This window comes from Oryx dammah, unplaced genomic scaffold, assembly GCF_014754425.2.
Source record: "Oryx dammah isolate SB20612 unplaced genomic scaffold, SCBI_Odam_1.1 HiC_scaffold_27, whole genome shotgun sequence".
Lineage (NCBI taxonomy): Eukaryota > Metazoa > Chordata > Mammalia > Artiodactyla > Bovidae > Oryx > Oryx dammah.
The window spans coordinates 20,662,913-20,674,926 of record NW_024070211.1 but is presented as its reverse complement, the minus strand read 5'-3'; positions in this window follow the sequence as shown (position 1 = coordinate 20,674,926).

Here is a 12,014-nt window from a genome sequence, read left to right as displayed (position 1 = left end):
GGTGTCCCTTTTAGCCAGGGCAGTGGAAGCTCTGGATGAGTTCATGGTGATTTAGGTTTGGGTTCTAAGTCTCTCATATTTTGTCTCTGTGAACTTAAAACTAGTCATTTTGATTCTGAGCTTCTTGTCTGCAAAATGTGGTAACAATCCTACTTTATAGACTCATTAGGAGGATAAATGTAGTTTTATGAATGAAGTTCATGGCACAGGTTCAATAAATGGTAGCTCTATTTTAATCAATGAGGGTGACTCTTTTTCTGATACTATTGTTGTTCAATCAGTCAGTCATGTCTGACTCTTTGCGATCCCATGGCCTGCAGCACGCTAGCCTCCCCGTCCTTCACAATCTCCCAGAGTTTGCTCCAGTTCACGTCCACTGAGTCAGTGATGCTATCTAACCATCTCATCCTCTACCGCCCCCTTCTCCTTTTTCCTTCAATCTGTCCCAACATCAGAGTCTTTTCTAATGAGTTGGCTTTTCTGACACTGACTAAACAATATTTCATAGGTCCTAAGAAAAATCCCTAAAAATGTATGTCGTAAACCCTTGCTTTAGTTTTCCTTTTAAGGAAATTTATTCACCTAACAAGAGAAAGGCAAAGGAATGTATTATTCATGGCAAAACAGTGTTTAGGCTAATAGCTAATCATCACTGCTGACTCTTGTTCAGTCTCTAAAAATTAAGGTCTACAGAAAAGTAAATGTTTCTTTTAAAATTAACTTTTATTTTTGAAAGTAAGATCAAAAAATCTACTAACACAAATCCAAAAAGGAGTTGCTAGAAAGTCAGGTGATCTTTCAAAGAATCACATTGAAGAAATGGGGCCTGTTAACTAGTCCAGGAAGGTGGATTAGTAACACCCCCAGTATCAGGCAGACCTTTTCTGCTCTTTCTCTAGACTTCTGGTAAACCCATCCTCACTTATCCCTGCCACTCAAGCTGTTGTTTTTCCTCCTCAAAGCAGAAGACTGAATATGAATGATGGAAAGGTTGATGTGACAGTTAACATCTTTGCAAACCCTTACTATGTGCCAGTCACTAAGATATATATTTTATATGACTTATCATAATCAATCTTGACAAGAAGCCACAAAGGAAGGGATTATTGCTCTGTTTAAGAGGTTGGTCAGATCACACAGTCCCTTGGTTGGGCTGGGACCGAAGCCTGGTTTGCTTGAATTCAAGCCAGTTATAAATGCAATAATGATTGGTAGTATTTTCTGTATATTTTTTAAAAGCAGTGAATGAACATTTTTTCCTGTTAAATTTAAAATAATCAACTTATTCTTTGCTTGAGTTTGTTCCAGAGATGTTGACTTTGTTTAGTTATATTTTTTTCTTTATTCTTTTCCTATGACTTACTGGCTCTCAGTAGATAGAGATTTTTAAGCTTAATTTTTTTTTGACTCATGCACTATAATTTAGGAGTTTTCTTTGTACAAAGCTGTGATTGCCTCTCATGGACATCATAGCACAGGATATATTTATTAAGTAACTGCAAGTCATATTTAGTTTACCAACTACCTCAATTTTATTTTCTTTGTTCCAAAATATAGCAAAAGTGTATATTCTACCCATTTTTCTACATCATTAAGTTTTAATTAATTTTAAGTGAATTTTTAAATGTTAAAAATGATTCTTTGTATCTCAAACTTTATCTTCCTTTTGGCTCAGCAACTCTTAGGTCTAGTCATATTTTAATATCTTACTATTTTTGGTTTTTTCCAAATGTGCTATTTATTTTTTCTTTAGATCTTAGAATCTTTAAATACTTAAGCTGAAAGAGAACTTGGAAATAATTTCATGTGATTATTCCATATTACAGTTGAGAAAATTGAGTTTTGGAGGGTTTAAATGGCTTACACAAGACCACATAGCTAGTGCTAGAGCTGAATATCACATTCCCTGAAAACCACTAGCGAGTTTGGGTTTTTCAGTATGAGCCACCCACCCAGTTTTCCTCCTTGCATGGCCCTACAATAAACTTTTCTCTGCTCCAGCCTTTGCAGTTTTGGTTCGTTTGGCCTCACTATGCATCAGGTACACAAACTTGGGTTTGACAACAAAATGATTCAAAATGGTGTGTATGTATATAATATATGTCAATTAATATATTAATATTAATACAACCTACATAGATAGAGAGGGAGAGAGAAAGAAAAAGCAACAAATGTTAACATTTAGGATATTTTGAAAATATACAGAAATTCTCTGTATTATTTTGCAACTTTTCTATAATGTCTGCAACTATTTCAAAATAAATTAAAAACATAATTGGGAGCATGAAAACTTATGTGATATACCATCCTATTAAAGACTGACATTTTGATAACTTAAGAAAAATAAACAGTAAGCTATAAAAAATCTTCACTTAAATATATTTAACATTCTCAGATAAATGTCAGCCTTTATTTAGTTATCAATTGAATAACAAATTCTCTGGAAAAGAGATGCTTTTGTTAGAAGTCAGGTGTGTTAGAAAAAGAAAAATCTAAATTATGTAAAGTGAAGCTATCTGTGATCATAGGTGATGTCAAAAATTCTCTCCTCTTCTGCTCTGCCCATGGCTTCTATTTTCCCTAGTCCTATTGTAGGAAATTGGGCAAAACCTTAGTAATAATTCGGCAAATTTTCCTACTTTGTATTTTATCCCAATTTCTCTGCTTCTTGTTCCCTCTAGTCAGGACTGCCACAAGCTGGGAGACAGGTGGACTCATTGAACTTTAATAAAATTGCTCAAACCCATGTCCATCAAGTTGGTGATGCTATCCAACCATCTCATCCTTTGTCATCCCCAGGAGACTCCGTGGTTAAGAATCCACCTGTCAATGCAGGAGACATGGGTTTGATCCCTGGGTCAGGAAGAGCCTCTGGAAGAGGAAATGGAAACCCACTCTAGTATTCTTGTCTGGGAAATCCCATGGACAGAGAAGCTCAATGGGCTACAGTCCATAGAGTCACAAGGAGTCGGTTGCGACTACACACACACACACTCATGCCTAATAGTGGATGGAAGGGCACTTTTTGAAGAGATTTGAACTATTAGCAAACAGTGGTGGAGATACAGCAGTGTGTATATCCTTAAAGAAGGTCCTAAAATCACCATGGACCATGGGCTGGCAGGAAAGATAGGCTGAATCACCTACTGCTACTGTCTTCACAGCCTCATTTTCCATATCTTGATGCAAATTCCCTTTTGAATATTTTTTCCTAGCAAGAACATTTGCAGATCTTCCTTTGCTAAGAATTCATTATCTGAATTGTTTTTTCATAAAGGACATATAGAGTCATCATGATATATTCTGTCAGATTTGAGGAGATGTAGTTTGGGAAGCCTTCTATGAGATCTCACATGGCACATAGAAAATGTGATATGGCAGTTTGGAGTGAAATTATTCATCACAGTCATGGAAGCATCAGAATTTTAGTTGATATGAAAACAGAAGTGGCAGTTGCAGATGTAAAAGAAAAATGTTGTTAAAGGAGAGATTATTAAAATAAACTGCCTATTTAGGATTTATTATTTGAAAGAAAAAGGAACTCTCAAACAATATCTACTATTATCCTGGAAACATAAGAACAATGGGACATCTGTAAACTCAATTTAATTTTTAGATAATAATCCTGATGAGTCAAAATATGATTAAGAAAGATTTATCCAAAACACTCAATAGAAAAAAAAAAACTTCCTGAAATAGAAAAATGTAGGAAATTGAAAGAAACACAGTCATTCAAAATAATTCTGAAATGGATAATAAATAGCTGTCATTTTTATCTTTTATAGTTTAGATAATTAGAAACAATGAAAACTTTATGTAAACATGCACATGAATAAAAACAAAATTACCTTTTATGTGGACAATGATATATCCGATGCCAAGCAGTACTAGATTTTAATATTCAAAAGTAGAAATAATGTATGAGAACGCTTGAGCCGGGGACTTCTCTGGTGGTCCAGTCGATAGGAATCTGCCTTGCAATGCATGGGGGGCAGCTTCGATCCCTCATCAGTGACCTGAGACATCACGTGCTGCTGGAGCAACTAAGCCTGCTTGCTCCAACTACTAAGCCATGCGCATCAAGGAAAGATCCCACATGCCACAATTAAGACCTGACACAGCCAAAAAAATAAGTATTTTTTTAAAAAGAAGGTTTGAATCATCAATCCCTCTAACCACTATCTTTGTGAGCTATGGTAAGTTACTTAGACTCTCTGATCCTCTGTTTCCTCATTTTCAAAATGGAGGTGAAGTGCCTAGCCCATCGTAGACAATCAACAAATAGTGGCTAATAGTAAGGCAATGGCACCCCACTCCAGTACTCTTGCCTGGAAAGTCCCATGGATGGAGGAGCCTGGTGGGCTGCAGTCCATGGGGTTGCTAAGAGTCGGACACGACTGAGCGACTTCACTTTCACTTTTCACTTTCATGCATTGGAGAAGGAAATGGCAACCCACTCCGGTGTTCTTGCCTGGAGAATCCCAGGGATGGGGGAGTTTGGTGGGCTGCCGTCTATGGGGTCGCACAGAGTCAGACATGACTGAAGTGACTTAGCAGCAGCAGCAGCAATAGTTAGAAAAACAGTTCATGTGCATTGAGTGTTTATTGTGTCCCAGGCACTTTCATAAGAGAGGTCTAAATGCATTATCTTACTTGTCAGGTAGATGTCACAGTGATGGTAATAGTGAGATCTTGTAAGATCTTAGAGGAGTGACAAAACAATTTTTAATTTTACTAAAATAATACTGAGTTGCAAGAAAATGAAAGCTGTATCTGAAGGTCTTAGCAGTAGTGGGTTAAAGTTTGGGGAATCCTGAGACTGTTTAGCTAATACCCTTCCCTTCTCTGGATGCTTTGAAAAGTACTCAGCCTCCAGCTCGCCCATGAAGATACTGCCATTTCAGATGCTGAGATGAGTATGGCCTCACCATCTCTAGATCCTTCCAAGAGCCTGGGTCCCAAGAGAGAGCCTTTGACTGACAGCTTCCCAGTTACATTCTTGCTTCATTAGACTGACTGAGTCTATTAGTGACAATTGATATGCAATTATAATAATGACCATAATAATGTCAAGATAATTAACCATCACAGGTCTACTGCAAGCGCATTGCTCCTATTTGCAGTTTTAGTGATAACTATTACTTACAGGACTTCTCTCGTTGGCCGTAGAATGAACTCAATCATGATAGATTCTGAATTCTATATTCTTCATTTAAACCAATGGAAACCACTGAAGTTCTAAAGCACACATTTCCTTATAAAGGCTCAAAGATCCTTCTTTGTAAGAATTTCTAAAACATTAGCATGTTGATAGCATTATTATTAATTTTTGTCAAGGGGTATTTAATATTCTCTATATTTTACAACCACAGTTTACAGCTAAACTTTCCCATTATTCTCCTAATTTTTTTCCCCCATTTCATTTGGCCCAGTACACACATTATTATGCTCAGACCCTTTCCCATAACATACATCCTGGGTTGACATCAGCACCCAGGTTGCTTGTGCTTAGTGTCACTCAGTTGTGTCCGACTCTTTGTGGCCCCATGGAATGTGGCCCGCCAGGCTCCTCTGTCCACGGAATTTTCCAAGCAAGAATACTGGAGTGGGTTGCCATTTCGTCCTCCAGGGGGTCTTCCCAACCCAGGGCTCAAACCCACATCTCTTAAATCTCTTGCACTGGCAGGCAGATTGTTTATCACCGAGCCACTTCATACACCAAGAATATTGGACATAACAGCATAAACTTTTCCTTTTCATTCCTTATTATGGATCAAAATAACACCCTGCTCAAATGTTACACAAAATATAAATCACGTTAATGATTGATCCCTTGTAATATTGTTCTCACTTTACCGATTTTTTTGGTGGTGGGGGGCTGGAATTCTCTTCCATTCATCTCAGTGAAAGAGTTAATTTAGGCAAATTGATAAGCAGTCCAAGCCTAAAGCCCATTTAAGGAGGAGGTGAGCATTCTTTCTTTTTCACATTCTTTTGTCTTAGACACATAGGCCTCAAAGACAGCAGTATCTCTCATTCAAGGACACGCTTTTTTTTTGAGCTCAGAACGTATGTTATAGGAGAAGACCTGCGTAAAACTTCCACAACCTTGAGCTCTGGGTTAACCTGTTCCTTCTGGCTAATCTCGTGCTGATGTCAACCCAGGATGTATGTTATGGGAAAGGGTCTGGGCAAAATTTTCACAGTCTTGAGGTATTTTTTTTTTCTATTCTCAACAACTAGCAGAAAAGTATATATTTCCCTGCTTAAAACTAGCAAAGTGGGTAATATTTCTAGCCGCTTCTGATGTCTATGTCAGAAGTTTCTTTCTGTCACTATTACTTTAATAGCATTTCTACTACACAAAGCTCTGAATGACTGAGACTGTCTTTGGTCCTGGAGTTAAATCTTCTCCTTCTGAGACCATGAATCCGGCAGAACACTGTAAGCTTTCATCTATCATCAGTACGTCCAATCCCACTCAGATATCAACTCCACAAAGCATTCACTTATCTCTATAGTTTCAGTCAATATGATCTTCCTTTGAAGTCTTAAGTTAATTTAACTAAACTTAGAGCAGTTAGCTCTATCTGGTTTCACTGAAATGTAAGTAGAACCCTCTGCTCCAATACAAGACTAAAAGATCCTAAAGTATGGCATCCAAAAACAACTTTGAGGTATCAACAGGATTTATATACCATAAAGTTCACACATTATCTGTGTATAGTGTGTCTTTGTGACTTTTAATAAACCTACAGATTTCGGTAACCATCTTCACAAACCAATTTTAAACATTTCTATCATCCCCCAATATTTTCACATGTCTATTTACAAAAGTATGAGTCCAAATTAATAGTCTTTTTAAATATAAATATCCAATCTTCCTACTATTATTTGTTTAAAAGACTATCCTTTGCCTTGGCAATTTGTTGAAAACCAACTGACCACATAAAGGTTTATTTAAATTCCATTCCATTGATCTCTATGCCTATTCCTACACCGATAATAACCTGTGTTGATGTTTGTAGTATTATCGAGTCCAAGTTTAATCTGCTCCCTGCTTGACAGGCTAGTGAATCCGAGAGATGAGGCATTGAGGCAAGACGTATAACTTTATTTGGAAAACTGGCTTACCAAAAAGGTGGCAGACTGATATCTCAAAGTAACCATCTTATCTGGGTCTGGATGCCAAGTTCTTTTATAAATCAGAGATGGGAGGAGGTGAGGCAACAAGGTAAAGAGGCCATTAATCTTGCAAATATCTCCTAGAATGGTGAGCCTCAGGCAGTGGGATGTGTTTTCTTCCTTTCTGCCACCTAAGGTGGATAGGGTTCTGAAGTCCACCGGGTCGCAAAGAGTCAGACACTACTGAGCTACTGAGTGACTGAACTGAACTGAATTGTCCTAAGTAAGGAGGATAGGGTTCTAGCAAAGTCACTCTAGTTTAACAGTCAGGCAGAGGGGCTGGATTCTCTAAGGTAGGCCACTATGTATGATTCGGCTTCCATGGTGGCTCAGATGGTAAAGAATCTGCCTGTTATGTGAGAGAACCCTGGGTTGGGAAGATCCCCTGAAGAAGGAAATGGCAACCTGCTCCAATATTCTTGCCTGGAAAATTCCATGGACAGAGGAGCCTGACAGGCTACAGTCCACAGGATCACAAAGAGTCAGCCATGATTGAGCAACTAACATACATATATATAATAACAAAAGCAAGTCAAAGAAACAGTTCCAACATGGAGTCAGAATTGGATTGTCCCTGCAACAGTTACTTTAGAGTACATTTGGAGTAGTGTCATTCCTCTAATTTTGTTCTCTTTCAAAGTTGTTTTGGCTATTATAGATGTTTTATTCTATATTATAAAAATCAGCTTGTCCAATTTCTATCCAAAAAATCCTAAGAATTTGAGAGATTATGTTGATTCTATTATCAATTTAGAACTGCCATCTTAACAATATTACAATTTGGGTCCATAAGTATGGAATATCAATTTCTCTCAGCCATTTTAAGTAGTTTTCAGTGTATGAATCTTCATCTCTTTTGTTAGATTTATTTCCAAGCATTTTATTCTTTGTGATGCTATTTGTAATGAAATGTGAAATGAAATATTTCTTGCCTTATAGGTAAAGAAGGATGTCACAGCCAGGAGGGATTCCAGCCTTTAAAATACAAATTTCTTAGCCCAGGAAACAATATTGGTTATTAGACAGGCACCAACTGCAACCTAGGCAACATATTAAAAAGCAGAGACATTACTTTACCAACAGAGGTCCATCTAGTCAAAGCTATGGTTTTTCCACTAGTCATGTATGGATGTGAGAGTTGGACTATAAAGAAAGCTGAGTGCCAAAGAATTAATGCTATTGAACTGTGGTGTTGGAGAAGACTCTTGAGAGTTCCTTGGACTGCAAGGAGATCCAACCAGTCAATCGTAAAGGAAATCAGTCCTGAATACTCATTGGAAGGACTGAAGCTGAAGCTGAAACTCCAATACTTTGGCCACCTGATGTGAAGAACCGACTCATCTGAAAAGATCCTGATGCTGGGAAAGATGGAAGGCAGGAGGAGAAAGGGATGGCAGAGGATGAGATGGTTGGATGGCATCACTGACACAATGGACACGAGTTTGAGTGAACTCCAGTAGTTGGTGATGGACAGGGAAGCCTGGCGTGCTGCAGTCCATGGGGTTGCAAAGAGTCGGACACGACTGAGCGACTGAACTGAACTGAACTGCTTCTTAGGTAAGCTCTGAGGAGCTGGGGGTAGAGGTGGATGTTAGAAAGTGGAAGAGGCAGCCATCAGCCACATCTGCAACCCCTTAAGGAGAAGGAGGGATTAAGGAAGAGAAAACTGAAAAGCAGGATTTGGCCCCAGATAGATGAGAAGACTCGTGAGAGTTCCTTGGACAGCAGGAAGCTCAAACCAGTCAACCTTAAATCAACCCTGAATACTCTTTGAAAAGACTGATGCTGAAGCTTCAATACTTTGGCCACCTGATGCCAACAGCCAACTCATTGGGAAAGACCCTGATGCTGGGAAAGATTGAAGGCAGGAGGAGAAGGAGATGACAGAAGATGAGATGGTTGGATCGCATCACCGACACAACGGACCTGAACTTGGACAAACTCCAGGATATGGTGAGGACAGGGAAGCTTAGCGTGGTGCAGTCCAAGGGGTCGTGTAGAGTCTGACACAACTTGGCAACTGAACAATGAACAGGTGAGATGCATATGAAAGAAATGATTTTAGTAAGCTTGGATGCTTACATCTTCCCATATATAAAAGAGTGCTAAATCCCTTAACGCACTATATCTGGTTTTCCTTAATTAACAATAACCTTTTAATAATCAGATTACCTGCCCCTTGCTGCAAAACTTCTATATAGCCTGACTCCTCCCCCAGCCTCCTGCAAAACAGTTCTCTCGGGGTCACCTGAGATGACGTCTCCTGGGCTTGAAGTCCTCATGAATCCCATGTAATAAACCTAACTCAACTTTTAGGCCGCATGTATTCTTTCAGTTGACAGAAATTATTTTATTTTTGGACTTTGTATTAGAGATATATTTTTAAAAATTTTGATCTTATATTCAAAGACTGTGCTAAACTCATTTATTAATTCTAGTAGTGTTTATATGTGTATACCCCATTGTTTTTGTGGCCTGGAGAATATACTTTAAAAGAACATAAACTCTGTTGTCACTAAGTTCAGAGGTCTATAGATACCTGTTGGGTTGATAGTGTTGTTCAAGGCTTCTATAGCCTTAGTGGTTACCTGTCTAGTTGATCTACCCATTATTGAGACTATGATATTAAATTATCAAGTTATTGTCTATTTCTACATTCACATCAATATTTGCTTCATGTATTTAGGACTGTTTTGGGTACATGTACATTTCTAATTGTTACAGTTTCTTGATGCATTGACCATTTTATTATGAAATGTCTGTTTCTAGAAATACTTGTCTTAAAGTCATTTTGTCTGTCATTATTATTGCCACTGCAAATCTCCTATGGTTGCCATTTGCAGGGCCTATCACTCTTAAGTATTGTTGTTAGTCTTTTTGTCATAATACATGATGCAATTTTGTACTTAAAGTTGTTCTTAATTTTCAAGTTTCACAATAATTAAGCTATAAATTCTTTGATGAGTTTCACACACCTTTCCCTGCAGTGCTGGGTGTAATAAATACTTGATCCATTAAAAGCAATCAGATAACACACAAGTTCATCTTTAAACAAAATAACCCAGTTGTGTTATTTGCTAACAGTGCTGTTTGGTGCTTTGTCACCTTCAGTCCAGGTTTTGAAACCTGAGAATGCACTTACCTGCCCTCCTGCAGTTCCAATCCTAGACTTATGAACTGTACAAAGATTGTTACCATAACTCCCCTGTATTCAAGAATCACATTTTAGGAACACTCATTTAAGTCAGATGGCTTAATCCTAGGCATTACTGCTCTCATGAAAAACTTTTATAAAGAAAATTGGGACTCCCCTGGTGGTCCAGTGGCTAAGACTTCATGCTCCCATTGCAGGGGGCCCAGGTCCAATACCTTGTCAGGGAACCAGGTCCCACATGTTACAACTAAGACTTTGCATGCCACAACAAAGGTCGAAGACCCTGCAGGCTGCAACTAAGTCCCAGTACAGCCAAATAAATAAATATTTAAAAAAAATTGTCCAGACCATTACATAGGTCTGATATTATTCATAATGTGCATAATACTGCTTATTCTCATAATTAAGATATGAGTACACTTGAACTTTAGGAATCATTATCTTACAAGGTAATTTATAATTGTATAACTTGTGCTAAACGACCTTTTCAAGTATTGATTCTTTGATATTTTGAAACCTTGCCTCAGGAAAAAAGATCTTGCTGACTGCCACATATGTTAAAGATATTACAATTATTATCCAAGTGATCTGTTTGTCAATTTAAATAGGGTCTGAGTTTGATACATGTTGATGTCAATGGGCTTTAAAAAACTTCTGTCTGCTCAATGAATCCTATAGGACAAAAAAAGGTCATTTTTTAAAAAGCTAGACTTTTTCTGTACTCTTAAATGGCTATGAAATTGTTCATTGATAATACTTGGAATTGAATATAATTGCCTAAGTATACTTCTAACCCCCATATATAATGACATTTTTATGAGATTATTGCATTGAGCCTCTTTGATTTGTGGCTTCCTTAAAACCACCTATGTATTTGATATGTAAGAAAAGGACAATAAAAATTATGCAATTATAGAAAGGTGCAAACGGTGGTAGAAAATGGAAGCTAAGGATTAGTATTAACTAAATTGATGCTCACGATCATGGATCAGGAATAAAAGGGAATGCTTTCTTTTTGAGAAATTACCTTTATTTTTTCTAAGGAAATAAGAAGGGGATGGCACAGGATGAGATGCTTGGATGGCATCACCCACTCAATGGACATGAGTTTGAGCAAGTTCGAGAGTTGGTGATGGACAGGGAAGCCTGGCGTCCTTCAGTCCATGGGGTTACAAAGAGTCGGACACCACTGAGCGACTGAACTGATACAAAAATATTCCTACTGGCAATTCACCTTCACCCGAATTTCTATTTGGAGAAACGCAGCTTCTTGTCAGCCAAACTTTCTAATCAGCATATTGTTTTCAGAAGAAAGGAATAACTTGCAAGGCTCAAGGAACATACTTGCAAATTGCCAAGATTCTTCATCACTTGAAAGTCTGTTATACACCCTGCACGTTAGCTAAATCTTCATTTAAATTCAAAACTCCAAAATAAACATTTCCATGAAGCATTCTTGCAATACATAATAACAAACGATAATCAAAAGGCTTCTGATTTAGGCAGTTTTTAAGTAGACTATCTAAACACAGCTGCTACAACTTCCAATAAATACAGGGCAACATAGAACCACCTGCTCTTGGTTTCTTCCTTGGAAAACACGTTATCATCCCCTTAGCTATTATATTGTATGAAATACAGCATTTAACTTAACCTGACTCCTACAACCGAACAT